The sequence below is a fragment of the Molossus molossus genome, unplaced genomic scaffold (genome assembly GCF_014108415.1).
Source record: "Molossus molossus isolate mMolMol1 unplaced genomic scaffold, mMolMol1.p scaffold_m16_p_14, whole genome shotgun sequence".
In the NCBI taxonomy this organism is placed as follows: domain Eukaryota; kingdom Metazoa; phylum Chordata; class Mammalia; order Chiroptera; family Molossidae; genus Molossus; species Molossus molossus.
In genome coordinates, this window is record NW_023425349.1 from 62,855,251 (window position 1) to 62,867,716 (window position 12,466).

A 12,466-nucleotide genomic window follows, 5' to 3' on the forward strand; every position below is an offset into this window, starting at 1 on the left:
TATTTAATATCTAATCTATTCACAATGCTTTCCAGTTATCAGTAACTCTGGTCTGCCTCAGAGAATGGTTACCAGACTGTAAGCAAGCAAACTCCCCCGGTGCAAAAACTCCAGACATAGTTTCTATCAGCTTCTACTGCCCAACCCACTCACCTGTAGAAGGGGAAGAAACAAGTAAATACTGGTTGGTTATCTACTTTGTATACCACACCATGCTAGTCACTGAAGACAAAACAAAGACAGATAATGTGACTGTTCACCTCAAGAAGCTCACATGCATGTTGGGGACATGAAGTATGTTACCATGTCAAAATATGTGGTACAGACAGGATGCTCACAAACTGGTAATGATTTTCAATGACCAAATCTTAATACACTTAATCTGTGACAGGCATTACAAGTCATTTGTTAACAATAATATTTAAATTGCTAAAGGCTGTAAGTAATTTACTTAAAACATGATTTTGTTAACACTACTGTTAGACAGTCTTTATTATAAAATAAAACAAAAAATATTAGAGTTTTGTAATTTTGCCTGAAATGTTTCTGTTAATTATGTTGCACTAAAAACAATGTACTACTGTTCATTTTGTGCTTTTAAATGTACTTTCCCTCTATTCATTGTGAAGTCACTTCATCTTATCTTTCTACCTTTATGGTTTCTTTTATCCCTTTCACTTGTAATCTTCCTACATGACCTTCTCTCCACTGTTCTTTTCCCCAGATTATTACAAATAATTTCACCGTTTTGTTTTTTTTTACACAAATGAAAATGGTTTTTTGTTTGTTTGTTTGTTTGTTTTCTCTCTCCCTTGGGGCACTTATGAACTTACTTCCTGTCAAAAAAATTTTTTTTATTCTCCTTAATTCCCTAACCTACTAATTTTAATAGAAATCATGGTGAAACATACTTTTTAGCTAGCACTTTTACTTTCCTCTTTCGTTTTTTATTTATAAATTGAAAAGGTGCAATACGATTTATTTTATTTAAAAAGCACCAATTTTTACTTCAGTAGGTCTACTTTGGCAGTTACGCATGTTCATTGTATTTCAGAAGTACTAAAGAAGAAGAAATGTGAATGAAACACAATCTGTCGCTTTCAAATCTTCATTCTCTTGGACAAAAGGCCCATATCTATGCAAGAAATCATAGCCCAAGGAGGACAGTGATTGATGGCATAGAAAAATAAAAACATAAGTTTAGATTTGCACAGAGGGATTCAGAATTATTTATGATGAGGTGGTCTGTTTAGGAAATGAATAGGGTATTCATAAAAGATAATAACTCTGATGACATAAAGAAGAAAGAGAAGGATGAAGTCAAGAAGGAGAAAAAGAAGGAACAAAACGAGTAGAAAGATGATGGCAGGAAGAAAGAGGTGATAAGAGCTCAAAATAGAGAGGAGGGAGATATGGCAATACACGAAGAGGTAAAAAAAAAAAAAAAAAACCAGCAAATTCATGGTCGTGAGAGAACATGGCACTTTCAAGCAATGGGAAGTAGCTGTGGCTGAATCACAAGGGTCATACAGTAGAAACAAGTTTGGAGGTCAACTGGAAAATACCTTACATGTTCTCTTATGGCACTTAACACATTTCTATATCGTTGTCTCAGGTACGACAAGATCAAGCCATTGTTAAGAATACAATATGGAAAGAGAATTCTAGACATTCTTTTGCATCCTTTAGGCCTTGTTGCAACTTGATCTAATAATTGGATAGTGATTTAATTTTTGAAATATATCCAAGCATTGTGAGAACATCATTATAATATATAAAACTATAAATAAAAAATGAAGAGTATGATATATATATTTCTCTCATTTTCTAAAAATCAAAATACTTATAAATAATGGTTATTTCATTTAATGTTAAAGAGGTTATTGCTTTTATTAGTAGATGAAAAAAGACAAATTAAATGCACTCAGTTAGATAACATAATTTCTCCACTTAGTGCTGTTGCTATTATATTAGGTATGCTAATTTATACAATTAACCTTATATAATTGGTATAAAGACCTTGTCTAACAGGGCAGCATATTAGTTTACTGATGGAATAAATGAAGAAGTCTCCAATCGGAAGTAATTTCTTAGAAAACTCATTATTATTACAATATGTACTTTCCTTTCAGTTTTCCTTATTCCTCCTTACCAGCATTTAAAGTTATTATTTAAGAAAATAAATCTCTCAAAGCAATTTAACTTCTGGATGGTTAGGTGCATAGTTCATATTATTCACGAAGAACAAGTAATGAAAAATCATTATTCAAGGTAAAAACTGGTTTATTTCTGTCTTAATTAGAGACAAAAAATTCAATCAAGCTTCCAGGAAAAGAAAGACAATGAGTACAACAGTAAAGCAGAATATATTTCTGTATTAAAATTAAGGCACCATATGCAATTTTTGTGCTTCATTGCCCAACACATGCTGATGGAGAGAAAAATAGCTAGAGAAAGGCATTAACTGGGTAATAGGTTCTGGAGATACTGGCCTGGTGACCGACTGACTACTAGATCAATCAATTCAGCACAATAAAAGCATTGTGTTCTAAAATAAAGCAAAGCAATAAATATGGGCAAACTAAAATATAATTTATGATTTTAGTCACAAATTTCTGTCTGAATATACCATAGATACTTGAGACTATATATGCCAAACAGAACTCATTACCTCCTTAAAAGTAAACAAACAAAACAATCATTTCTATTGTACTACTTCCTCTCAAAAGAGTTGCTGTTCACAGAGAATTTTAGCATGAGAACTTTGGAGTCATAGTCAAATTTTCACTCGGGCTTATTCCTTACATTCAATTGTTATGTTATGTTATATGTTATGTTACATTGTGTGATGATGTCTGGATCTTTTATCTTATCCTATTTTAGTCTACTCTATTTTTTTTTTTTTTCCTCACCCGAGGACATTTTTCCATTTTTTTGTACAGATAGAGTGGGAGGGAGAGAGAGGAAGAGAGAGAGAGGGAAACATCGATGTGAAAGGGACACATCGAGTGGCTGCCACCCGCACGACCAACCAGGGCCGGGGACAAACTGCAACCGAAGTACATGCCCTTAAGCGGGAACCGAACCCGGGTCTCTCCAGACCGCAGGCGGACGCTCTAACTGCTGAGCCAAACCGGCCAGGGCATAGTCTACTCTATTTTAAATGAAAGATTTAAAATGTCATCTCTTCTTTCTCATTTTCATGGCTCTATTTCTAATGTGTCTTAAAATTTAACTACAAATTATAACATGGCTTAAAACTATCTTCATGTCCAGCCTCCCCTAGTCTCTGCTTCCTGAAGTGCCTCTTAACAAAAACTCATTGTTTTATTCTTTTGTTCAAAATGAGTAAATGTTTCCACTTTACTTTAAAAAAATATATATCATTTGTAGGGCTTTCAAGTCTTTTGAGAAGACAACAAGCTACCTGTCTGGACTCAACTATTTTAATAAACTCATTCAAACCTTTAAAAAATCATACACTGAAGCCATGATGTATCATTTTCTACCTAAATGCCCATTTCTGCCATACCTCATTTTTTTTTGCTCATGTATTTTGTCTGCCTAATTTGTTATGTTATTCTTTAAGGATATCCAATGTCTTTAATGCAGAATGGACTTCCGTGCCAGATATTGCTCATACCTCCCCAAATTCATGCTTGCTTTCAGAGTTTTGTTGGACATATGGCTTTCCTGCTTGAATCGACCTTTCAAAGATTCCCTTGATACACTGAATGTGACTAAGTCCTGGCTAACAGAATGTGAACAGAAAAAACGTACACAATTTCAGTGCCATGTTTTTATAAGAGAACTCCTTACTCTGGTTTCCTCTCCTCCCTTCCAGCAGTGATAAATGTAGACGCAATGGCAGTAAGCCAGGTTTAACTGTGCGAAATAACTCACCACTTTAGGCGATGGCAGAACAAGGTAGATGGAATCTGGCTCCTGTTGTTACTGTTAGCATGGGTGGCTTGCGATAGGAAGGAAGCAAAGGAAATCCGACATTGTTGAGCCTAATGGCCTGGGGAGCATGAGCTGTTTGCTTGCCCTGCCAAAGATTAATTCCCCTTCCTTTCCCCTCTAGCCCGGATTGCGGGGATGGGAGCAGGGAGAGGTAGGCGCATGCACAATTGAAGTCAAAATGACACAGGCATGGTGCTTGACCGTAGAGGCCTGTCAGACTAAGCAGGGAAAGGGATCCTTGAGTAGGGGGTGAGCTTACCAGAAGCCCGGGAAAGCTTGGCAAACTGATTGGTTATTTTTAAAAGCTCCTGGTCATAACGGTGGGGGGAGAAAGAACAGCTCTCTCTCGCCCACCCAGTAACCACTGCCTGTCCTCTCTCTCCACCAGGAACATGTGACCACGCGGATTTACCAGTTGATGGGGCGAAGGTAGACGCAGCGGGCCCCAAAGGACTAAGCTTCAATATGAAACAGAAACTGATCTTCGTTTTAGCCTTGATGAAGACAAGATTGGACTTTGTCTATGGTAGGATGGAGGGAGATAGGACATTGGAAACTCAGGGACAGCTTTCCTGAATAAATCTGGCCACATCACAGTCTCTTCTGTGTAGGTCCTTGGAATGCTCTTCTAGAAATCTTGTGGAAGAATAGTTTCCACAGGCAACATTACTGATTGTATTGACCTGAGTTCAGCTCTGGACAATTTGGTAATCTTTACAGTTACGTGAGGGAAAAAAATCTACCTTATTAAGGACACTTTATTTTGAGTTTTCGGTTATATCAGATGAATGTTTTCCAGAGTATATATTTTTTTCTGCATTCAAGATCTGTAATTCTTTCAGCAGTAAAGATAAATTCTTTAACATTTTTTTTCTTTATTGATTTGAGAGAGAGAGGAAAGGAGAGGGAGAGAGAGAAACATCGATGAGAGAGAATATCGATTAGCTGCCTCCTGCATGCCCCCCACTAGGGATTTGGCCCACACCCTGAGCATGTGACTTGACCAGGAATTGAACTGGTGACCTCTTGGTGCATGGGTCAACACTCAACCACTGAGCCACATTGGCTGGGCAAGATACATTTTTAAAAAATGCAGTGGTAAATTTTAAAGACTTGAAGCAGAAAAACCTTGCCTTCTTTACTGATTTTTTTTTTTTTTATGGTGGTTCTAGGTCTTAGTGTGAAAAATTATTTTAGCAATTATCTATTGCTGCAGAACAAGTTATCCAAAAATTAGAATATTATAACACATTATATTTGTGAGATAGGAATATGCATGTGGTTTACCTGAGTTATCAGACTCAGAAACTTTAAAAAAACTGCAATCAAAGTGTGATCCAGGATGTAGTCATATCGTTATTTGATGTGATACCATCCAGAATCCTCTCATTATTTCATGTTGATAGGATCCAAGAGCCATCTAAGCTCATTTGACTGTGGGCAGCATCCAACTGCTTCCAGTCTCTTGGACTGGGGGCTTCAGTCCCTTGCTGGCTTGTTGGCAAAGGCTGTCCTCAATTCCTTGTAATGTGGGCTTCTCCTTAAGTCAGCTTACAACATGGCAGCTAGCTTAATCAATCTGAGCAAGTAGGAATGAACAAGAGAGAGAAAGCAAACAAGAAAGAGGTCACAGTGATTTATAACCTAATCTTGGGAGGACATTCCATCCCGTTGGAGCAGCAATTTTCAACCTTTTTCATCTCCTGGAACACATACACTAATTACTAAAATTTTGCAGCACACCAAAAAATGTATTATATTTTTTTGCCGATCCAACAAAAAATAAGAATAATTTTTATTTATTCACACCAGACATCTATTGTTGTGTTGGCTGTTATCTTTTTTTTTTTTTTTAAATCTAAGGAAAAAGAGGTCAGTGTTCCTGAAAATTACTTTATTTACTCTAGTTTCTTTATGCACAAACTTCTGGAAAAAGCAGCCCTAATCATCTATGCCCATGTTCTCAACTTTGACTTACTCTTGAATCTCCTCCAGTCTAGTTCTCATTCATATCACACCACTGAAAATTATCTTCCAGATTACCACCATCTTTGTTTTCTTAATTTTCCAAGAGTGCAGTATTTGGACCTGATCTCTCCTTGCTCTCTCATCAGGCCTGAATTCTGTTAACCACTGGTTTCTTTTGAACTACTCTTCCCCACACCTTCTTGTTTTCCTTCTTAATTTGTCTTCATGTGCCATGTACATCTTCATCTTCCTCTGCCCTGACCTAGGTTATTGAACTTATTGTTTCTCTTGTATTTCACTGGTGAAAGCAAAGTGAATAGCCACACCTAACTTCAAAGGAGCGGGAGAAGGATGGGCTTATAACATGAAGTATCTACAACACTACTCTGTTAATAATGCACCTGTTTTAATAGACTATCATGTCTAATTGTAATAGGCAAGTGTTCTTAAGAATCTTCAACTTTCTGTCTACTTATCAACCTGATCTCACCTGTAGACTGAGTCTAAAAGAACAGAATTGCTTACTAGACTATTGAATGCCAATATGACTGATTCTTTTCATGTCCCACTTACCAAATACCTGAAAAACTCACTACCAATAAATGAGCTTTCCATGCCAAGTATAGCCCCCAAATTCTTATTACAAATTTTGATGCAAAATCTTGTTGCTGTATAGAAAAAGTTTGGTGTGAATTCCTCTTTTATGGATGAGCCTACAGGTAAACCATCAGGATAGCAGATTCTTTCTGACTTTGTTACAAGCACATTATTTCATTCTCTCAGACTCAAAATTTCCAAAACTAGGTATTTTCTCTAAGGACACATTTCAAAGAGAAATATGTATAAATATATATACAAACATATTCATTGTGGTGTGGTGGTGTATAGACAAAATGTGAAACCAAACTTAATGCTCAGAAGCTGAAGTATGGCTACATAAATATCTACATACCAAATTAATGGTATATTTTTAAAAATATGTTTTTATTGATTTTTGGAGAGAGAGAGAGGAAGGGAGAGAGAGATAGAAACATCAAAGTGAAAGAGAAACATTAATCGGCTGCCTCCTGCACGCCCCCTACTGGGGATCGAGTCAGCAACCTGGGCGTGTGCCCTGACTGGGAATCAAACTGGGACCTCTCAGTTCTTGGGACACACTCAATCCACTGAGCGACATGGCCCGGCTAATGGAATATTTTTAGCTGTCAAGTGATCATTGTAAATACAGGGTGGAACAAAACAGGATTTACAGTTGTGAGTACACAAAACACAGTTTATTCTTTTCTTTACTGGTTTTTTTTTTTTTTTTTTCATGTGGAACGCTTCACAGATTTTCATAACATCCTTGTACAGGAGCCGTGCTAATCTCTGCACTGTTCCAATCAAAGCATATGGGCTGCCGGAGTGCGCACCAGAGTTTATTCTTGTATTATTAGTATTAATTATTGTATTATTTTCCATATGAATAACTGTAACCTACTTTGGCCCCTACCTGTATTTACATGAACATAGATAATTATTTTGAATATATTAAGCAAAAGAGGTGAATGAAATATTGCATTCCCTGGATTAAAGTAGGAAGCTGTGTAGAAATTGACCCTAATGTGAGTACTGTTAATACCTTAGAGTTCTGTGTATTTTTATACATTAAATAACCATTGTAATTGTTGTTTTGTAGAGCAAGAGTAAAAATAGAAATAAAATAAATATTGGATATTAGGAAGATTATTATTGAAGAAAAGCTAAAGTTCTGTGACTATGTCTGTTTATGATTAAGACCTCAAACAGGGCATAAATGATCAGGGAATTATTTATTGAAAAAAACTACACAACAGTGAAGGTAAAACGATGAAATTTTGCAGTCAGGAAAAAGTAGAGGTTATGCTATTAGTATTTTCTGTTTGAAGTCGTCCGATGTGGAGCTACAGAAAGCAAAATGAGATCATAAGCAATACCATTATCAAATGTCCTGCTTAGGCCTGATTATCGATTTTATGCTGGTGGTTAATTAGAAATAAACAGAGCAAGAACATGAGCCCATAGCAAGAAAAAAAAACAAAAACATATTCTGTGGAATATGTAGCAATATTATCCCTGTAGAAGGGGCCTGCATAATTTAGTGTTTAACAAGATAATGCAACTATTTCCTAATTAGAGTTGACAGTGTTAAATAAGTAATTGGAAAGACACTGAGAAAATAGTAATGTATCCTAAACGTAACAATTGCATAAAACACCTGCCAGGTTTAGGGCAGATGGGTCAAAGAAAGTGGTTTGGATCATTAAATGTACAAGCGTGGAGAAAGGGTCTTGCAAGGACAGAAGGATGGAAACAGAGCTCTGAGGAGGTGGGTCCTGGCCAGCAGCTGCAGGTGCCTCTGAGCTGGAAGAGAACCAGACTCAGAAGATGAGGGGCCAGCCCAAGGTGCCTGTGTGTTCAAAGAGAAACAATGATGCTGTGTCTGTGCCTTTCAGTCAAAAGCTGCAAACTATGTCCAACTGCTGCTATTGAAAGGAACTGCTGCGTGGTGAAGAAGCTAGGTTGCCAAGGAAAAAGAGGCAAACAGAAAATGAGGCCTTCCTCCCACCTCCCACTTCTCAGTCTCCCTCAAGTGTCCATTAGTGTCAGAGCCTGAAAGAGAGCAAGGTGGCAGAACAAAAATGTGGTGTGCAGAGTCCCACCCCAACATGGTGACATCAAATTACTGAGAGACAGAAACGTATTAACTGGTACCACAGGAGTTAGCAAAAGTCAGTGACCAAAGTATGTGTGCACTGAGTGGTTAATGGATTCATTTGTGTGTTCAGGTGCCATGAACATTAATACACATTGATTAAATAAAAAGTGAATTGCTCATCTCCTCATATATAATTGAATGTAATATATGGTCCCCAGACTCCACATAATTATTTAGTGATGAGTTTGTCCTAGGTGCTAAATTATCATCTGGTTTAACATTAGTTAACCTGTCATTATTACTAATAGAATCACATTTTACTTGCAAAAGTGTTCCAATTTGGATGATAAATTTTATGATTACTGAAGACATACCTTAAACATAAATAGACATGTCCAATAGACATTAATCTGAGTTTTACTGGCAACATGTATACGAAATACTAGTGATAAAATGGATGGGATGCATAGCTATATTGGTATAGATAGTACAAAAGATCTGAAAGGAAATATTCTTAAAGGAGGAAATGTTTGGGTTGAACGTTAGAAGGTTAGTGGAAGTTCACCATTGACTTGAGGCAAATTCAGGTAGCAGAGACCACAAAGGACACGTAGGAGATGCATGAAATTTTAGCCAAGACATGGAATGAATTAGAAAGTTCATGTAAAGACATACGCAACCAATCAAAAGAATTTATTGCTGACTGAATCTGCCCAAACATTTCAATAAAGATTCTACAATGTTAATGATGCTAAGAGCATTGCAGATATTATCCCATTTAAAATTGAGAGAAATAAGCCAGCTGGTATAGCTCAGTGGACTGAGTGTCACCCCATGAATTCAGAGGTCCCGGTTCGATTCCCAGTCAGGCCAAATGCCCTGTGGGCTTGATCCCCAGTAGGGGCGTGCAGGAGGTGGCTGATTCATGTTTCTCTATCACATTGATGTTTCTATCTCTCTCTCCTTTCTAAAAAATCAATGAAAATATATTTTTAAAAATAAAAAATGAGGGATATTTTTAGTTTTTTACTATTACAAATGAAGCATCTATAAACACTTGTGTACAGATTTTTGCTTAAACAAAGATATTCATTTCACTTGGAAAAAATTCTCTTGGTTTGAAAAGCTACCCTTTTCTGAAACACCAATCAGAAAGAATATATGTACCCCCATGTTTGTAGCAGCACTATTTACAATAGCTAAGATCTGTAAACAGCCCAAGTGTCCATCAGTAGACAAATGGATAAAAAAGCTGTGGTATATATACACAATGGAGTACTATGCAGCTGTAAGAAAGAAAGATCTCTTATCCTTTGAGACTACATAGAGGGACCTGGAAAGTATCATCCTAAGTGAAACAAGCCAAACAGAGAAAGACAAGTATCATATGATCTCAGTTATTTGTGGAATATAATGAACATAACAGTCTGAGGAATGGGATAGTCCCAGATATGTGGAAGTGGGATACAGACTGACAATCCCCAGAAGAAGGGGTGGTGGGGGAGAGATAAACCACAGAACTTATATGCATGTATGCATGAACAGTGGACATGGACAACAAGCTGGGGACAGGGCAGAGAGGGAGGTGGAGGGGGGAATCAGTGGGGGAACAAGGAGAAACATCTGTAACCAAAAAATAATTAATAAAAAAGACAAAAAAAAAAAAAAAAAAAAGAAAGAAAAGCTACCCTTTTCAATAGAGTTTTTAGCTGTCTGCTTATATATCCTATCCTATTATTCATTTCAGCACTTGATTCACTGCCATATCTTGTATATGCACTTGGCAGGGTATGCAATGGACCATTGGGCATGTATGTATGAGTGTGTGTGTGTGTGTGTGTGTGTGTGTGTGTATTCCTCATGGAGAAAATTTTGGCCAAAGTGATTAAAGTTATTTTAAAAAAGAAAGAGATAGAACTTACAAAACACACTTGAAAATCTTTCCAAGTCTAAACAGCTAATCAGGAATTAGCTGTTGAATAAAATATGTGCATAAAATACTCTAGACTTTTCTTCTAGTGGATATGAGATACTACCTATCTTCCCTTGTTTAGGAAGGAGTTTACTTTTTTTACACCAGTATAAATAAGTACAATGAGTTTTTTAGACACATTGGAGATACCCATCTGGGTATGTTTTCAGGGAGATACACCCTTGGGAACTGAACAATTCTGCACATCACTGAGCTGTAACATCTAATTATTACTGGTGGGGAAATCCATAATGAATGGGTCAGCTTTTAGATAATGCTTCTTTATATATTTCTTCTGGAAAGATATCTGGTTGTCATTTATTTAGCTGCCAATGGATGCCTCTATTCATGAGGTGTTTGAAAATATTATTCCTCTGGAGGGCAGGGATTAGTATAGAAATTTGAAAATACAATACCTAAAGAAATGGGTTAGAGAGCTTTAGTTATTGATTTTTTGTAGGAAGTAACACATGTGGTAAGCTGAGTCCTGTGTAACAATCTTGTGGACACCAAAAAAGAAGACATATATAATTACTAACACTAATTTCAATATCCTCAATAATACTTAAAAGAATGAAAAGCTCTCATCTGATTTCTGAACATTTCTCCTGTTCATCTGATATTTGATTCCAGTATTATTATTTTTAAGGTCTTCTTTTATATAATTGGTTGAAAGTGGTATTTTAAGCTTTTGAGACAAAAGTGTGCATGATATCATTAGTTATATATCTGTCAGTCACGTAGGACCACAAAAATAACCATTTTTCAGAAGTATGAGAGAGTCATTTTAAAATTTTGTCTGCTAATGTTTACTAAAAGTAAATAAAATCCTTTGCTGGATAAATTAAACAAATACAATGATGAATTATTATTATATCTCTGTTTCCTCAGTTGTGTTTTTATATTATAACTTAGTAGGAAAATCTCCTGAAATAGGTAAAGTTTTTCCATGTTAACATTATTGTTAATTAGACAGAGAGAGGCTGAGTATTTTATAGAGTAAAACATATACTTTCTTTATCAGACATAGGAATGCAAAAAATAAAAAAGGAGATGGATTTATAGTCAAAAATATTTAAAATTAGATACAAAGTCCTAACTGTACTTTACATTGGATGTCCCAATACCCAACCTAGTACAAATTTCCCCTCTTCTTCTCTAGGATGCATTTTTCTTTCTACCTTCTGTGATCATTTACTCCCAAGCACCTACAAATCTTGTCTGTGTCATAAATTAGGGAATTATTTATATTTTTTAGATTGTTATCAACTCTTACATATTATTTCAGTACTTTTATTTTTAATTTAATTTGTGTTGGTTTACTGAAGATCCTTTGTGTTAGGTAGTACATAATGTGTTTCAAATCAGAGTCAATTTGTCATATTGTTTTGCCCATGAGCATATAAATGGGCTGAGTTGTACAGGTCTGGTATTTAATGGTTGTAAATTAAAGTCAAGTGTGGCCTGAAAGCAATGTCAGTGGTATGTGCAATATCATATAAATCAGTATCATAATAGTCACACTGATATACAAATATATATGTTTTTACCCTCTCTGTTGTCATTAGAAATTTGGGAAAGCTACTTGTATATATTTGTGTGATTATTATATCCAGAATATTTCATTCCTCCAAGAAAAAGTATGATATATAAATATAATTCAAACATTTTTAAAAGGAAGAATCCTGAAATAATAGATTTAGACCTTATCTAGCAATGCATATGTCTCTACATCTGAGGATATATTACCCACTATCTTTGAGCATGCTTAACTAAATATTACCCCTTGTCCAGCTTTAACTGCTTTGTTACAAAAGAAGCACGTGTTCTATTTCTCCAGAGGATTCATTTGTGTTTTCATCAAACATTCAACATTCTAAACCACT

The 12,466-nt window shown here is 35.9% G+C and overlaps 1 non-coding gene across 1 annotated transcript; it reads right to left on the reverse strand.

The window, feature by feature from the left end:
- Positions 1-7,239: 7,239 nt before the first annotated feature.
- LOC118630332 lies at positions 7,240-7,341 on the reverse strand. The gene has a single exon (XR_004959576.1). It is a non-coding gene; the product is annotated as a U6 spliceosomal RNA (small nuclear RNA).
- Positions 7,342-12,466: the final 5,125 nt, after the last annotated feature.